Source organism: Oryx dammah, unplaced genomic scaffold (genome assembly GCF_014754425.2).
Source record: "Oryx dammah isolate SB20612 unplaced genomic scaffold, SCBI_Odam_1.1 HiC_scaffold_3, whole genome shotgun sequence".
NCBI classification, from domain to species: Eukaryota; Metazoa; Chordata; class Mammalia; order Artiodactyla; family Bovidae; genus Oryx; species Oryx dammah.
Genome location: NW_024070187.1, coordinates 88,080,034 through 88,086,033, shown reverse-complemented (window position 1 = coordinate 88,086,033; position 6,000 = coordinate 88,080,034).

Genomic DNA, 6,000 nt, shown 5'->3' with positions numbered 1-6,000 from the left:
TGCCACTCAGCTTTCTTCACAATCCAACTCTCACATCCATACATGACTACTGGAAAAATCATAGCCTTGACTAGATGGACCTTAGTCAGCAAAGTAATATCTCTGCTTTTGAATATACTGTCTAGGTTGGTCATAACTTTCCTTCCAAGGAGTAAGCATCTTTTAATTTCATGGCTGCAATCACCATCTGCAGTGATTTTGGAGCCCCAAAAAATAAAGTCTGACACTGATTCCACTGTTTCCCCATCTAGTTGCCATGAAGTGATGGGACCGGATGCCATGATCTTCATTTTCTGAATGTTGAGTTTTAAGCCAACTTTTTCACTCTCCTCTTTCACTTTCATCAAGAGGCTTTTTAGTTCCTCTTCACTTTCTGCCATAAAGGTGGTGTCATCTTCATATCTGAGGTTATTGATATTTCTCCCAGCAATCTTGATTCCAGCTTGTTCTTCTTCCATCCCAGCATTTCTCATGATGTACTCTGCATAGAAATTAAATAAGCAGGGTGACAATATACAGCCTTGACATAGTCCTTTTCCTATTTGGAACCAGTCTGTTGTTCCATGTCCAGTTCTAACTGTTGCTTCCTGACCTGCGTATAGGTTTCTCAAGAGGCAGGTCAGGTGTTCTGGTATTCTCATCTCTTTCAGAATTTTCCAGTTTATTGTGATCCACACAGTCAAAGGCTTTGGAATAGACAATAAAGCAGAAATAGATGTTTTTCTGGAACTCTCTTTCTTTTTACAAGTTTTAACCTATTTACCTACTCAATAGTACAAGTTTAACCAGTTTACCTACTTGATGGCACAAGTTATAGATTCTGAATGATCAACAGCAGAATGAGTAAGTATGATAGAATGATCATAAGGGAATTTGGATCTCTTTCTGTTAAAGAGATATTAAATTTTGTAAGGCTCAAAGACGACTGAGTCAATTCTTGGGCCAACTATAGAGTTTTGTAAGTTTTGAGGCTTATCATGTGTACAAATAATAAGAATTTTTGTAAAGAATAAGATGAGTAAGTGACTTGTTTATATGCTAAATTTGTCCCCCCTAAAATCCTGATGTTGAAGTCCTAATCCTCATTATCTCAGAATATGACTATATATGGAAATAGGCCTTTTTAAAAGGTAATTAAGGCAAAAATAAGCTCACTGAGGGTGGGCCTTAATCCATTATGACTGGGTTCTTGTAAGAAAAGTAGATTCAGACCCAGATGATACAGAGAGAAGACCATGCTAACATACATGGAAAAGATGATCACTGTAAGCCAAGGAGAAAGGCTGCAGAGGAAACCAATTGTAAGAACCCTTTTATCTTGGACTTCTAGCCTCAGAACTCTGAGAAAATACATTTCTGCTGTATAAGCCATACAGTCTATGGTACAGTACTTTGTTATGGTGGCCTGACCAAATTAATACACAACTAAGCCCAGTAATACTGGCTATAGGTGATAAACAGCTATTGAAGACTTCAAGTAAAAGGATGACCAGACAAGATGAGCTCTTTTGAACACTTTGTGGTGAATAAGACTGACTGGAGAGGCTAATCTGGGCGACTACTTAGGAAGTTATGTCAATGGTTGAGTGGAAGCCAATGAAAGGCATAATTAAGACAATTTCATAAGGAAGGGAGAGAAGGAGTTTCACATGAGAGTTGTTAAGGGGATGAAAATGGCAGGACGAGAGCCCAGTTGGATGCAGAGCAAAAGGAGTCAGTCTGCGGTGAAAGCAGGGTCCCTGGTTTCGACAACAGAGTGAATTGTTCATAAAGCAAAATGGGAAAACAGAGGAGCATGTGAAATCTCGGGAGAGCTCAGTAGATTACAATGGTTACTTGTTAACACTGGCAGCAAGGAGAAAATGCGGAGATAGACATCAGTCAAGATAAAGATCGTAGCACCTGATGATCCAGTGAAGGGAAACTGGTGGAGCTGGCAAGGAGTAACAGTCAAGATGTCTTAGATGACCCAATGACTTACTATGTCATGGGGAAGAAATGCGTCTCACCCAGAAACACACAGAGGGACTCTTTCTGGAGATTTTATGTCTCAGCATACCACAGAATCTGAGTGCAACCAGGGTGGAGCTGGCCTCACTAAGGCAGATGTAGTGAAAGAAAAGGAAGAGGATGCTCCTGGCATGATGTTTTTGCTCTGCCCTTAACAGGCTTTGTAATCTTGGGCAATTCAGTTGATTTCCCTTTTCCTCACTTCCTATCGCTAGCAAAGCAATGTGAAAATAAAATGATAGGCATTAGAACACTTCATTAGCTCATTAACACTTGGAAGGCTCAGGAAGAGCCTCCTCCAGGAGGTGATTTCTACACTAAGAGCTGAAAAAACAAGTAAAAATTAAGCAACTGAATGAGCGAGGAGGTGGGGAGAAGCTGAAAGATGTTCCAGTTAGAGAGAACAGTATTTGTAAGACCCTGAGCCAAAACGGAAATGGTTTTTTCAGAGAACCAAGAAGTGATGTGATACATGAGAGCACAGAGTTTCATAGAGATGAAGTGAGAAAATCTAGACTCTAAGCAGTTAAGTAATGTGCTCAAGGTCACGTAGCTAGTAAGAGTCTGATCTCTGAATTGAGCATGTCTGCACAGGACTTGCATTTAAACTACAAATTGTGTGCAGGCTCCCTATAGCACCATGCAAACAGAAGACCATAATCAATGGTAATGCAAGTCTAACATTTCCCGGTGTGTCTGCTGCTGCTGCTGCTGCTGCTGCTGCTAAGTCGCTTCAGTCGTGTCCAACTCTGTGTGACCCCTTAGACGGCAGCCCACCAGGCTCCCCCGTCCCTGGGATTCTCCAGGCAAGAACACTGGAGTGGGTTGCCATTTCCTTCTCCAATGCATGAAAGTGAAAAGTGAAAGTCCGACTCTTTGCGACCCCACGGACTGCAGCCTACCAGGCTCCTCCGTTCATGAGATTTTCCAGGCAAGAGTACTGGAGTGGGTTACCATTGCCTTCTCCCGGTGTGTCTAGGAGGTGATAAAGTGAATATTCACATGAACTTAGGTAGAAAAATAAAGATGAGAATGTTAGAATGAAAGTCATTAAGTGTATAAAATTTAGATCACAAAAGTAAGGAAGTAAAATTTAGTCAAATAATTCAACAGATAATCTACCTAACCTTTGTTTCCACTGTAGTCCTCTGAAAATAAAGAAATCATCTCAAAGCAAATTTTGTGACTAACACAAAGCAAAATTTTATTTTTATATTTTAAATTTCATTATTTATTTTTAATTTATAATGTATTAAGTTCTGCTATACAGCAAAGTGATTCAGTTATACATGCATATACATTCTTTCTAAAATTCTTTTCTGTTAAACTTTAACACAGAATATTGAATATAGTTCCCTGTACTATACAGTAGGACCTTGTTGTTTATCCATTCTATTATAATGGTTCGCATCTGCTGACTCCAAACTTCCAATCCATCCTCCTTTACAACAAAATGTTGATAGCTTTTTTAATTGTAAATTTGCTTACTACTCACTAAATTTTCACTAAACTCTCAAAATCCATGGTAATTGCATTTATTTTACAAACAAAACACAACCCAGATCCAGATCAGTTCAGTTTCATATGGACTTAGCAGCAGGGTGAACTGTGTTATAATTTACCTAGAAACTGGATGAACTGGTCTGTCCATGTCTTTTACCTGGAACATTGACCCATGGAAGATTAAACTGACTTATTATAAGGTCTTCTATTAACTGTGCCCCTTTACTGGTGGTGTTTCCATTTCAACACTGTTTCTGTACAATTCCCTGCATCTCCCCAGTGCATACTTGCTCTTCAATCCTTACCCGAGAGTCTGCTCTCATTTAGCCAATTCCTACCCAATGGTTTGTCAATTGTGCTGGAAGTTAAACCTTTAGTAACACTGTGTTGGAATTCAAAGATTTCCATCTAAGGGGGAACAGGAGAGAGGAAATTTTGCTGAAAAATTTTCCTAGTTAACGTACCTATGGTTTTTTAAAAATTTATTTGTTTTTAATTGGAGCATAATTGCTTTACAATATTGTGTTGGTTTCTGCCATACTTCAACACTAATCAGCCATAGGTATACATATGTCCCCTCATTCTTGAAACTCCCTCCCATTTCCCACCCTACCTCACCTCTATAGGTTGTCACAGAGCATCTGGTTTGCAAATTCCCACTGGGTATCATTGGAAGGACTAATGCTGAAGCTGAAACTCCAATATTTTGGCCACCTGATGCGAAGAACTGACTCATTTGAAAAGACTCTGATGATGGGAAAGACTGAAGCAGGAGAAGAAGGGGAGGACAGAGGATGAGATGGTTGGATGGCTTCCCAGGTGGTATGAGTGGTAAAGAATCCACTTGCAGTGCAGGAGATGTGGGTTTGATCCCTGGGTCAGGAAGATTACCTGGAGAAGGAAATGGCAACCCACTCCAGTATTCTTGCCTGGAAAATTTCATGAACAGAGGAGCCTGGTAGGCTCCATGGGGTCACAAAAGTCAGACATGACTTAGTAACTAAACCACCACCACCACCAAAGATATCCTTGTACTACCTGAACCTGTGAGTATGTTACCTTACATTGCAAAAGGAACTTTGCAGATGGGATTAAGTTAAGGGTCTTGCAAGGAAAGATCGTCTTGCTTTATCCTGGGTGGCCTGATATAATCACAAAGATTCTCATAAAAAAGGAAGTAGGAGAAGTCAGAATCAGACAGAAGATAATGTGGCAGAGCAGAAGGACCAAAAGAAAACATCTCAGAGAAAGAAATGTTCTTCTCTCTAAGTTTTTCTGACTGGTTTAATAGTTAAATTGACATGAGACAGATTAGCAGGAGTAAATCAAACAAAAGTTTAATAATATATGCACACGGGAGAGACCCAGGAAAACTGAGTAACTCACCAAAATAGCCAAAGCCCTCACTTTAAATACCATCCTAAGCTAAAGACAAAGATGTTGGTTATGGGACTTTCGGGGAGAGAAGCAACTTGCCTGGAAACAGAAAAGCCAGTGTTTGATAAACAATATTTGCTGCACCATGCAGAGATAATGGGACACAAAATGGACTCTGATTCTTAGATCCTGCTTAGAGTTTGCCTCACCACCCCTGGCCCATATTTTTTGCAGAGATCTCTTCTAAGTCTATTCTGAAAACAGGTTTTTTATCTAAATTCTTTTAGGCAGTTAAGGTTCAGTTCAGTTCAGTCGCTCAGTCATGTCCGACTCTTTGCAACCCCATGAATCACAGCACGCCAGGCCTCCCTGTTCATCACCATCTCCCGGAATTCACTCAGACTCACGAACATCGAGTCCATGATGCCATCCAGCCATCTCATCCTGGGTGGTCCCCTTCTCCTCCTGCCCCCAATCTCTCCCAGCATCAGAGTCTTTTCCAGTGAGTCAACTCTTCCCATGAGGTGGCCAAAGTACTGGAGTTTCAGCTTTAGCATCATTCCTTCCAAAGAAATCCCAGGGTTGATCTCCTTCGGGATGGACTGGTTGGATCTCCTTGCAGTCCAAGGGACTCTCAAGTCTTCTCCAACACCACAGTTCAAAAGCATCAATTCTTTGGCGCTCAGCCTTCTTCACAGTCCAACTCTCACATCCATACAAGACCACAGGAAAAACCATAGCCTTGACTAGACAGACCTTAGTCAGCAAAGTAATGTCTCTGCTTTTGAATATACTGTCTAGGTTGGTCATAACTTTCCTTCCAAGGAGTAAGCGTCTTTTAATTTCATGGCTACAATCACCATCTGCAGTGATTTTGGAGCCCCCCAAAATAAAGTCTGACACTGTTTCCACTGTTTCCCCATCACAGTTAAGGTAGAGGTTACGAAAAACACCTTTCTGAATCTTCTGCTTATTAGAAATAACCAACAAAAGACACATTTGGTGGGAGGCAAATTTTGGTGCCCTAGGGAAAGAGATTTGAAGAGACCATGTTGATGGCTTTAAGATACAGGAAGATGATCATAAGCTACAAAACACAGATGACCTCTG